Source organism: Elephantulus edwardii, unplaced genomic scaffold, assembly GCF_000299155.1.
Source record: "Elephantulus edwardii isolate Elephantulus edwardi_28Jun2011 unplaced genomic scaffold, EleEdw1.0 scaffold00024, whole genome shotgun sequence".
NCBI classification, from domain to species: domain Eukaryota; kingdom Metazoa; phylum Chordata; class Mammalia; order Macroscelidea; family Macroscelididae; genus Elephantulus; species Elephantulus edwardii.
Genome location: NW_006399774.1, coordinates 22,342,712 through 22,355,128, shown reverse-complemented (window position 1 = coordinate 22,355,128; position 12,417 = coordinate 22,342,712). Strand labels below are relative to the sequence as shown.

General features: G+C 45.9%; 1 protein-coding gene across 1 annotated transcript in view; it reads left to right on the top strand.

The window, feature by feature from the left end:
* The window catches only part of UNC93A (unc-93 homolog A (C. elegans)), a 40,650-nt gene that overhangs the window by 23,314 nt on the left and 4,919 nt on the right, over positions 1–12,417 (top strand). The gene's annotated exons all lie outside the window — the stretch shown is intronic.

Sequence of the window (12,417 nt, the reverse complement as noted above, 5' to 3'; positions counted from 1 at the left end):
ACAGTCACGATGAGGGGTGAGGGACAAGGTCCTGTGGGGGTGATCGTGATGACCGATGGGATTTTGACCGTCCTGTGGGGAGTAGTCATGACGGGTGACAGGGAATAGCCACGGGGGGGTTGTGGGCACAGCGCACCAGATCCAAGTGGCCTCGGCCGTGGTCTTGAGGCAGCTGGTGGGCTGGCTGAGGAGAGGAAGAGCGCCCCATGTGGACTCCGGGTATCAGACTGTCCTCTGAGCGTCTGTTCAGGCCAGGCCCCAAAGGCAAGTCCCAGACCTCATCAGGAGCTGTGTCCAGTCTGAACGTTCGTCCTGCTCACAGAGGCCAGCTCTGCTACCAGGGGGCCTTCTGTCTCTGTGGGACAGTGTGTTCCTGACTGCCCAGTGTCCATGTCAGAGCAGCCACTGGCTGGGGGACACTCCCAGGGCACGCTGGGACACTGCAGGTGGTGACTGGGTCCTGTGGCACTTGGGTCTCACGGGAGAAACCAGCCTTCGGGGAGCTCCACGGGGTGTTAGGGCAGGAGGAGGGTTGAGAACAGTGGTCAGCAGGTCAGGCTGGAGTCTGACGGGGAGACCTGCAGAGTGTCTCAGAGCAGCGTCCAGGAAGGTCAGGGCACTGATGCAGACCGGGGCTGACCCTGGCGGGGCAGGGATGGAGTGGTCTCAGGGGACAACGTTTGCCGTGAGGGCCTGGCGTCTGGGTGGCCGTTTCAGCACCAGGTCGGCTCCAACGAGGCTGACTCATGTCACCAGGGCTCTGCCCTGGCTTTTCTGTGGCTGAGTCGTCACAGCCGATCACCAGCCTTTCTTCCCAGGAACCTCTGAGCGGCCTCAAACCTCGACCTTTTGTTGAAGGGCTGAGCCTGTCAGTTGTCGCCTCAGCGTGGACTCTGCCAATGTGGTAGGACAGCTGAAGGCGTTCCCAGAAGGAGCCTTGGAAACACAGGGAGCTCAGTGATGTGCTGTGCCCAGATCCCCACGCTGGCATCGCCCTTGCTGGACCCGCGGTCAATAATCTGAAGGTGGGCTGATGGTAGTAGCTGGTGAACAAGCTGCGCAAGATGATATCGCCAGACAGGACACAAGTATGGACAAGTACCAGGCGGGTCAAATGCAAGGGAGGACAAGTACTGGACAGGACACACACGTGCCAGACAGGACACACATGCCGGATAGAACACATGTGCCAAACAGGACACACATCCTGGACAGGACACACATACTGGACAGGACACATGTGCCTTTATAGGACAAGTACCGGACAGGACACACATGCTGGACCTGACACACGTACTGGACAGACACACATGCCAGACAGGGCAAGTACTGGACATGACACATGTACTGGACAGGATACATGTGCTGGGCAGGACACACATACTGGACAGGACACAAGTCCTGGACAAGACACACATGCTGGATAGGGCACACATGCTGGATAGGACACACATCCATACAGGACACACGTACTGGACAGGACACTCGTGCTGGACAGGACACACGTGTCCAATAGGACAAGTACTGGACAAGGTTCATGTACCAGACAAGACACATGTACTGGGCAGGGCACAAGAACTGGACAGGACACACGTCCATACAGGACACAAGAACTGGACAGGACCAGTGCAGGAGGGGCAGGCCGATGCCCTCACTTCACAGGGGTCCCAGGGCCTTGCCCGGTGGGCACCAGGCAGAGCGTCCCTGCTCACGTTATTGAGATGAGGTGGCTGCCAGGAGGTCTGGTCCTGCTCACCCAGCACCCCTTGCCCAGCTGTTACCTGCACCCCACGGGACCTTCCTCCTCCTCTTCAGCAGCATTTAACCTGTAGACCGAGCATTCAGCCATGAACTGAAAGGTCTGTGGTTCGGGCCCAGCGGCCTTTTTGACAGAGGACGATGAGGCCACCTATGCCGTAAGCCCAGTGGGTCAGCTCCACTCCACGCTGTGGGGGCTGTGAGTAGGACAGGATGGAGGTAGTGAGCTTCACCAGGCGTGGCCAGGCTTCCCAAAGGCAGGACTGCTCCCCAGACTCCACAGGGCTCAGCAGATGTACCTGCTGCTCCACGCACAACAACACGACTGGCTTCTCAGAATGCCAGCGGTTCAAGACCCAACGTCTCCGCACAGAGTGAGGCTGGGAGCCGGTCAACACATGGCGCTGCAGCTGGTGACCCTCTCAACCACGTCCACCCTGTCTACACCCCCAGGGGTGATCCCGGCCCTCAGTGGCCCCCATTCCAGACTGCACACTTTACAGGAGGGAGGGGACTGCTCGTCCTTCCCCGAGAGGCCCATGGGTCTGAACCCTGACCGTTCAGATATCAGCCTGACACACAACACGTCACACCACCAGGGATATTTCATGTGACGGTTCCCAGGTGCTCCTGTGGCCTCTCCCTGAGATGCCTGAATGGTGACCACGCTTCCCCTTCCTCCCACGGCCATATGGGGAGCCAAGATATCAGACCTATCAGAGTCCTGCAGACAACAACAGAAGACATAGGGCTTCCAGAGGAGAGAGAGATCAGAGTGGGTCTGCTGTCTTCTGTGCAGATCAAAAGCGACTGTGTTATACCAAGGGGAAAACTGCTGTTGGGGGAGATTTTTATCCTCCTGTGCTTGCGAATTTCTCTTGACATCAAGCTGTGCCACTGTCTCAGCGGGGGCTGGCATCTCAGTGAGGAATTCCTGGGGACTGGCTGCCTGGCTGTCACTCAGCCCCCCACACCCACAGGCTACTGTCCTGCACATACTGGGCATCTCGGGCTTTTTCTACTTATTCCAAGAGCTGTTTTCCCTCTTCTTGTTTCAAGTCGTGTGCTGGACTTCTAGTTCTGTGCTCCCGGGACACGTCTTCCCAGGAGAAGCAAGGGTGTTGGTCTCGTCTTTCACTGAGGGAACAGGAACAATCTACCCGTGCTCTCCCTTCCTGTCACCACCGCTCAATTCAGAGGCCAGTAATGACCACGCTTCCTTCCCACCGGGATTGACTGACACAGAGGCTACCACAATGGCACGAGCAGGATGGACTCCTGACAAAGGCACAGTGAGGGCCGGGGCCAGATCTGGTGCTCCTGGGGTCGCTATGGGTCAGAGATGACTTGATGACACCTAACAACAACAATGAACGCTGAGGCCAGACAGATGCCTCAGCCTCACACCCTCCTCCCAGGGCTGGATTGTGTAGTTCTAGGCTTGTTCACTGTGTGCCAATAACCCCTTCTGCTTATTCTCTGACAGATAGGCAAAGATGGGGCAGTTGCCATAGTAACCCAGATGTACCATTATGCTGAACTTGAGATGCAGAATGACGGGTCTGAAAATCTTTTCTGCTCGGTTAGCTGCTCGAGTGTGGACAGACTCCAAACATCTGACATCTTGTAGACTCAGAGCTTGTTTAGCCTTTCCCAGTTAAACAGATTCCCCTTGCTGTGTGTCCCCTCGCCGGAGGACAGGGAACAGGACACCCTTTGCTGTGTGTCCTCTTGCCTGAGGACAGGGAATAGGGTGCTGGTCACTCTATGCCACCAGGAAGATGAGAAGGGTGGGCCAGGTCGAGAGCAGCACTGTCAGTTCTTGAAATAAACGTCCTGTTTGGAGTAATTTTAGGTTAATAGCAAAGTCATCCCACAGATCGTGCCATCAGACCTCACAAACATCGAAGGGTCCAGAGTGAGCCTGAGAAAGCGATCATCTGGTCACGCTGCCTTTTGATTTCCTAGTGCACATAAAACTCGTGTTTGCACCAAGCCATAGTCTACTGAAGGAGTCCACCAGCTGCCTGCCACCAGCTGTTCCATGGAGATAGACGGGCATGAATCCCAGTGGAGGGTGGAATTGCGACCAGGAGACTAGGGCTTGGAGGCACAACAGGTGTGCCGTAGCATTACAGCAAAGTCTGAAATGTTGCAGAAATATGAAAAATGGCACAGAAAGCAAGTACATGCTCTTGGAAAATGGTGCCATCAGTGATGCTTGTCAACGTAGGGCTGTAAGACATGGAAGATTTGTGAGGCTCGATGAAGTGAAATCAAGTAAAGTGAGGGGCAGGAGAAGGGGGTGTGCCTGGAAAGAGACCCCAGCACCTTCACCCAGCCTCTCCCTAGCGCTCAGACTGTGTGTGTGCTGGCACGAGGAAATGCACATCCGCGTGGTAACATCAGTGTGTCACAGGGAACATCAGTGTGTAGAAATGAACATCCGTGCATCACAGGGAACGTCGGTGTGCGACAGGCTAACATCTGTGCATCACAGGGAACACCTGTGTGTTATAGGCTAACATCCGTGCGTCACAGGGAACGCTGGTGTGCGACAGGCTAACATCCGTGCATCACAGGGAACACCTGTGTGTTATAGGCTAACATCCGTGTGTCACAGGGAACGCCAGTGTGCGACAGGCTAACTTCTGTGCATCACAGGGAACACCGGTGTGTGACCGTGCATCACAGGGAACACCTGTGTGTTATAGGCTAACATCCGTGCATCACAGGGAACACCTGTGTGTTATAGGCTAACGTCCGTGCATCACAGGGAACGCCGGTGTGTGACAGGCTAACATCCGTGCGTCACCGGGAACACCTGTGTGTTATAGGCTAACATCCGTGCATCACAGGGAACGCCGGTGTGTGACAGGCTAACATCCCTGCGTCACAGGGAATGCCGGTGTGTGACAGGCTAACGTCCTTTCGTCACAGGGAACTAGGCTGGAGGCGTCCAGCTGTGGCCACTGGGAGCACACTCGCGTTGTTGCTGGCATTCTGCTGACGCGCCCAGCTGTTGACTTTTTCTCTAGCACTTCCTTCCTTACTGGCACTGTGGGGTGTTCCAGCATCATCGTCTGTTTTCCCTGTGTCAGCCATAGAAGAAGCTGCTTCTCCAAGGAGGCAAAACCCCACAGCCTGATCCACAGCTGGGAGTTCTTTCCAACTCGTAGTGAGCTTACGGAAGAGGGCAGAACGACTCCAGAGAGTTTCCTAGGCATAATCTTTACGGAAGCTGACTCTCTTCTTTTCCTCAAAGAGCAGATTTGAACTGTCCGATTTTTCAATTAGCAGTCAAGCATTCAACCCACTGTGCCACCAGGGCTCTTCCCAAGGACCCCAGTTTCCTTCATTTTTCATTTTTTATTTTATAATGGTTCACTAACAAAGTTTGTATACTTTGCATTGCACACTATTTTTCATTCATATTGTGTTTCAATCATTCTCATATATTACATTTTATAAAATCAATCATCATTGGACCTTGCTAATCATCCTCCAATCTTTTCAGATCCCTGCTGGATCCTTCCCATTTCCTTCACCCCCTCCCTCCACCCGCCAAACTGTGCAACCCTGTGGTTTCACCCCTACCCATCCTCACCCCTCTACCCCTTCCTTCCTCCCTTGGGGCCCCCATACATGTTTTATTAGTTATCCTTCTACTTGTGCAATCATGGCCTGATGCAGTATTAATACTTATGAGACTGAGTTAGTTCACTCAACATAATGCTCTTCAGTCTCTCCCAAAATGTGTGGTATATTTCACAGTCATTGCTCCCGAGAGCTGCATAGTGTTCCACTGTGTGAATGCATCACAATTTCTCAATCTCTTCAGTTGTAGTTGGACATTTGGGCTGTTTCCATGATCTTACGATGGTGAATAATGCTGCTATGAAAATTAGTGTACAGACTTCCATTTGTGTCTCAGTTCTAGCATTCCATATTTATCTTTTAGTACTTTTCATATTTTATATTTTTGTCAGTTAATGCTCTAAATCTGAGCTTTCAAATTAAAACAGACTAGGAAGAAGGATTGCCCATCAGCTTCTGAAATAGCAGGCCTTTGAAAAATGCCATGTACAAGAGAGCACACTTAGGCCAGCAGATACGGCAACTGAGGCTGAGCTCTCAGTATAGATTGGCACAGATTAGAGCCGAGTTTAGGGTCGCTATGAGTCACAGACAACTCGATGACACAAAACAACAATAACAACAACATATTTCTAGTAGTGGAATTGCTGAGTCATTCAGAGATTTTATGTTCAACTTTTTGAGGAAACACCAAACTGTCTTACTGAGTGGTTGTACCATTTTACAATCCCACCAACAGAGTCTGAAAGTTACCACCTCTCCACATCCTCTCCAACCTTTATTGCTTGCTGTCCTGCTAAACTTTGCTACTGCTTCTGGGGTAAGATGGTATTTTATTGTGGTTTGATTTGTATCTATCTTATTGCCAGTGATTTGGAGTATTTCTTTATGTGTTTGTTGACTTTTCAAATGTCTTCCTCTTGAAAAGTCCATGTCTTTTGTCCGTTTTTTAAATTGGAGTATCAATCTTTTTCATCTTGAGGCCCAGGAGTATTCTGTAAGTTTTTGTTGTAAGACCCTTGTCTGAGCTGGTATTGCCAAATGTGTCTTCCCAATGGGTAAGCTTTCTTTTCACCCTCTTGAAAAAAGTTTTTGATAAGCACAGAGATTTAATCTTTAAAATGTCCCTTTCATTAATTTTATCCTTTCCAGATTATGCATTTCTGGCTATATTTGGAAGTCTCTTTATACCATAGACTAGGCCTTCTAAGCTTCTAAGCTTGATCCCAGTTTGTCTCTTATGAACGTTATGGTTTGGGGCTTTATTCCTAGCTTCCTGATCCACCTTGAGTTGATTTTTGTGTATGGTGTGAGGTGTGGATCCTGTTTAAGCCTTCTATATGTAGCAGTCCAGTTTTGCCAGCACCATTTGTTGAAGAGTATTATTTCCCCATTTGATAGGTTTTATTTCTTTGTTGAATATAATTTGACCATGGATAGCTGGGTCTATTTCTGGGACATCAATTCTGTTCCATTGGTCTCTGTGCCTGTCACTCTACAAGTACCATGCTGTTTTGGTTGCGACTGCTGTGTGGTGGGTTTTGAAGTCAGGGAGCGCTATGCCTCCCACCTCATTTTTGTTTTTCGGAAGTGCTTTGCTTATTCGGGTTCTCTTTCCTCTTCAAATAAACTTGACAATTTCCCTTTTGATCTTGAAAAATGAATTTGGTATCTGGATTAGGACTGTGTTGAACATGTAGATTGCTTTTGGTGTTGTTAGGTGCCATCGAGTTGAGCTTGACTCATAGCCATGCTATGAAAAGAATAGCTGAACCCCGTTCTATCCTGCACCATGCTCACTATCTGATACACAGGAGCCCATTGCAGCAGTCACCGTGTCAATCTACCTGGATGAGGGTCCTTCCTCTCCTTTGCTGACCCTCCACCCTTCCTATCATTATGCCCTTCTCCAAGGAATAGCACCTCCTAGTAACATGCCCAAAGTATATGAGGTGACGCCTCATCATTCTTGCCTTCAAAGAGCACTCCAGCAAGACTTACCAGTTTGTTCTCTTGGCTGTCCATGGGATGTCCAGTGCTCTTCTCCAACACCACAGCTCAAAAGGTGTCGATTCTTTACTTGTCATCATTATTCATTGTACAGCTCTCAGACCCTGGCCTGAATCAGACACACCTTGATCCTCAAACTCACATCAATACTCCTCAGTAATTTGGAGAGGTCCCTAACTATAGGTTTCCCAGTGCAATGTTACTCCTCATTTCCTTACAGCTGGTATCAACGGTGTTAATTGTGGATCCAAGTAAGGGGAAGTTGTTCACAGTTTCAATCTCCTCACCATCCACCATGACACTGCCTATCAGTTCAGTGGCAAGAATCTTTGTTTCTTGACATTGAGATGCAATCTATACTGAAGGCTGCATTCCTTGATCTTCTGCAACAAGTACTTCAAGGCCTCCTTACTTCCAGCAAGCAAGGTTGTGTCATCTGCATAATGCAGATTATTGATGAGCCTCCCTCCAAACTTGATGCCACACTCCTCCTCATAGAGCCCAGTTTCTCAGATAATTTACTCAGCATACAGACTGAATAAGTATGGAGAGAGAATAGAACCATGGCGTACTCCCTTCCCAATTCCAAACCATGCAATGCTACCCTGCTCTGTTCACACAACAGCCTCCTGATCCAGATAGGATGGTCATTTTCATATTAAGTCTTCCTATCCATGAACAGGGAACATTTTCCCATTTACTTACATCTTTTATTGTGTCTCATAGATGTTCTATAGTTTTCTTTGCACAGGTCTTTTGTATCTCTAATTAGGTTCACTCCCAAGTATCTCAATTTGGTTTTGTCTATTGCAAATGACATTGCTTTCTTGGTTTCCTACTCTCTGTTCTCTTTGTTACTGTAGAGGAATCTCACTGATTTTTGGATACTAATCTTGTATCCTGCCACCCTATTAAATTAGTTTACTAGCTCTAACAGCTTTTTTGTTGAGTCCTTAGAGTCAACATTCTTGGCACCAGCAGCCAGGAAATTAAAAGATGTATTGCGATGGGAAAGTCTGCTGTTAGGGACCTCTCCAAAGTACTGAAGAGCAATGGTGTCTCTCTGGAGACTAAGGTGCATCTGATACAGGCCATGGTCTTTGCAATCACTTGTTATGCGTCAGAGAGTTAGACAATGACTAGGGAAGATAGAAGGAGAATTGATGCCTTTGAGCTGTGGTGTTGGAGAAGAATATTGATTATACCATGGACTGCTAAGAAAACAAAGAGATTCATCCTGGAAAGAGTTAAACTGGGCTACTCCTTGGAGGCAAGGATTCTGAGGCTTTGTCTGACATACTTTGGACATGTTATAAGGAGGGACAGGTCCTTGGAGAGGGACATCATGCTTGGGAGGGTGGAGGGACGGAACAGGAGAGTAAGGTCCTCTGTGAGGTGGATTGATTCAGTGACTGGGATAATTGGGATGGGAGTGTCAGAGACAGTACAATTAGCACAGGACAGAGCGGAGTTTAGGGCTGTTGTACATAGGGTCACTATGAGTCGCAAGCGACTGGACGGCACATAACAACAACCACCACCTAGAGGTTTTACATGTACACTGTCCTATCAGCTGCATACAGTAACAATTTGACCATCTCTCTGCTGATCTGGATTCCTATTATTTCCTTCTCTTGTCTTACTGCACTAGCAAGCATTTCCAGTATTCCAATATTGAACAGAAATGGTGACAAGGAGCTTCCTTCTCTGGTCTCTGTTTACAAGGAAATGCTTTTAGTCTTTCTCCATACAAAATGATATTGGCTCTTGGTTTTGCATATATACTTTTGACTATGTTGAGGGCTTTCTTTTCTATCCCAATTTTGCTGAGTGTCTTTACAGGAAGAGGTTTTGGATTCTGTCAGAAGTCTTTTCTGAGTCAATTGCTATGATCATATAGTTCTTGTTATTTGCTTTGTTAGTGTGGTGAATCATGTTGATTGTTTTCCTTATGTTGAACCATCCTTGCATACTCTTATGAAACTCACTGGTCATGATGAATTTTTTTTATGTGCTTTGGATTGTATTGGCTAGGATTTTTGCATCTATGCTCATGAGAGATATTGATCTGTAGTTTTCTTTTTTGGCAATATCTTTGCCTGGCTTTGGTGTATAAGTATGCTTGCTAAATAGAATGTTTCTGGGAGTTTTCCTTCTTTTTCTATTTTTTTTTAAAAAATAATTTAAGTAGAATTTGTGATAAATCTTCTCAGAATGTTTAGTAGAATTCAGCCATGAAGCCATCTGGTTCAGGACTTTTTTTTTTTTGTGGGGGAGTCTTTTAATGATGTGCTCAATTTCTTCTTGGGTGATGGGTCTGTTCAACTGTTCTACCTCTGTCCATGTCAATATGGGTAGGGCATGAGTTTCAAGGAATTTTTCCATTTCCTCTAAGTTTTCAAATTTATCAGAGTATTGCTTTTCATAAAGCTGGATAATGACTAGCGATGATAGAAGGAGAATTAATTGATACCTTTGAGCTGTGGTACTGGAGAAGAGTATTGAATATACCATGGACTCCTAGGAGAACAAATAGTTTTGTCCTGGAGAGGGTGAAACCAGGCTGCTCCTTGGAGACAAGGATTATAAAGTTCCAACTGACATACTTTTGACGTGTTGCAAGGAGGAACAAGTCCTTGGAGAAGGGCGTTACACTTGGAAGGATGAAGGGACAGTGCAAGATAGGAAGACCCTCAATGAAATGGATTGACTCAATGTCTGGAGAAATGAGGGCAGATGTGTCAGAGACAATAAGGTTGGCACAGGATAGAGAAGCATTCAGAATGTTGTACAAAAGGTTTCCCTGAGTTACAAGTGACTTGACAGTACAGAACAACATAGCTTTTCACGATATTCTGATATTATAGATTTAATTTCCTCTATTTCTGTTGTCATGTAACCTTTATCATGCCTTGAGTTATTAGTCTTTTCCTCCCTTTGTTAAGCTTGACAATGGTTTGTCAATTTTATTGCCCCTTTTGAAAAACCAGCTCCTGCTTTTGTTGATAGTTTTGTTTTTCTGTTTTCTATCTCATGTGTTTAGTTTCCTCCTGTCGTGATTTACAGTGCTACTCTGTATGTGTTTAGTTTGCGGCCCTCCGGCCAGTCTTTCATTGTTTTTGTTCAGACATTCCTCTAGGTCGTATAGCCCTGGTGTACAAGTTGCCGTCCCACGGTCACTTGTGGTTGCTGTGAGGCTGAACACTATGACACGGATGTGTCAAATGCGTTAATGGTTGGCTACCCAAAGCGGACCGAGAATGGGGTAGAGCTCCCCGATTAAACAAGCGTGGAAGGAGGAGTGGCATCCACTTCCATAATAGCTTGCTTCTGGAAACCCTATGAATTTGGAGAGAGGATGAAAGGCAACCAAGTGTCAAGGACTCTCCTTCATAGGGTCGCTATGAGTCGCCTGTGACTTGACGGCACTTAACAACAATAACAACAACATCTCATTGATCTCAGGTTTTTCTTACAATTTCCTTTCTTCTAGAGGCTGTTGGGTTAGACTGTTATTCTTTTTCAATTTTATGAAAGTGTTGAGTTTTATCTTTAATTTTGCTTCTTTCTTCATTTTTTGTGTTTACCTGTTGCTATAAACTGGCCCCTGAGGACTGCCTTAGCAGAATCCCAGAGGTTTTGGTATGTTGTATTTTCATTATCATTTGTTTTGAGGACTTTTTCTATTTCTTTATTTCTTCTATAACCCAGTCATGTTCTAGCAGGGTGTTAGTTGGCTTTCACATTGGTGGTTTTATAAGCTTTATCCTTTTGTCATTAATTTCTAGTTTTATGACACTGTGGTCTAAGAAAATATTTCATATTATTTCATTTTTTTTTAATTTGTTGAGTCTTACTTGTCACCTGATATGTGATCAGTTCTGGAAAATGACCCATGTGCATTTGAGAAGAAAGTGAATTGAGTTTGATTTGGGTTCAGTACTCGGAATACATCTACAAGGTCAAGTTGGCTGAATGTGTAGTTTGGGTTTTCTGCATCTTTGTTAATTTTTTTTAGTTGGCCTGTCCTTTGGTGAAAGACATGTATTAAAATCTCCTACATATAGTTGCCTCCAGAAATTGTATGAACTTTGATAAATTTCAGTAGTTGTAGAGGGGCTGTAGACCTTTTATTCACAGGGTCCCTATGAGTCATGTTCAACTTGAAGACAATCAACAACAACCACTATTGTGTTCCTGACTATTTCTTTCTTCAATTCTGTTAACAGTTACCTTTTTTGTATTTAATAGGTCTATCATTTGGTGAATAGATGTTGACCAATGCCATGTATTCTATGTATGGTGCCTTTAATTATTACATAGTGCCTTTCCTTATCATTTATGGTGGTTTTCATTCTGAAGTAACTTTTTTTTTCTTTTTTTATTTTTTGAAGTAACTTTTATTAGAAATTAGTATTGCCAATCCTGCTTTTTCATAGATGCATTTGCTTGGTATATTTTTTTCCAGCCTTTGATTTTTAGTCTTTCTCTTTGTTTGTCTGATGTGTCTCTTGGAGACAACATACTAATGGGATTTGCTTTTTTTTTATCCACTCTACTACTCTCTTTCTCTTGATTGGTGGATTTTGTCTATTCACATTTAATGTGATTATCGATATACCAGGTTTTATCATTGTCATTTTACTGTGTTTCTTTTTTATTTGTGTGTTTTGTTTTTTCTTGGTACTTATGATCCATCCACTTTACTTTGGTGTCTCTCTGTGAAGGACTTCCCTTAAAAGTTTTTGTAGATTTGATCTTGTTTTCACAAATTCCTTAAGTGCTCTCTTTTCAGCAAAGGCTGTGATTTCTCCTTCATATTTGATGGAGAGTGCTGCTGGGTATAAGATCCTTGGTTGGCAATTGTATTATTTCAACTTTCTGTATATGCCATTCCATTGTCTTCTTGCTCGCATGGTTTCTGTTGAATCAGAACTTAATCTAATTGCTTTTCCTTTGTAGGTGACTCTTTGTTTATCTCATGCACTTTTGCGTCTGATACAGATCATGGTCTTTGCTATCACTTGTTATCAGAGAGTTGGACAATGACTA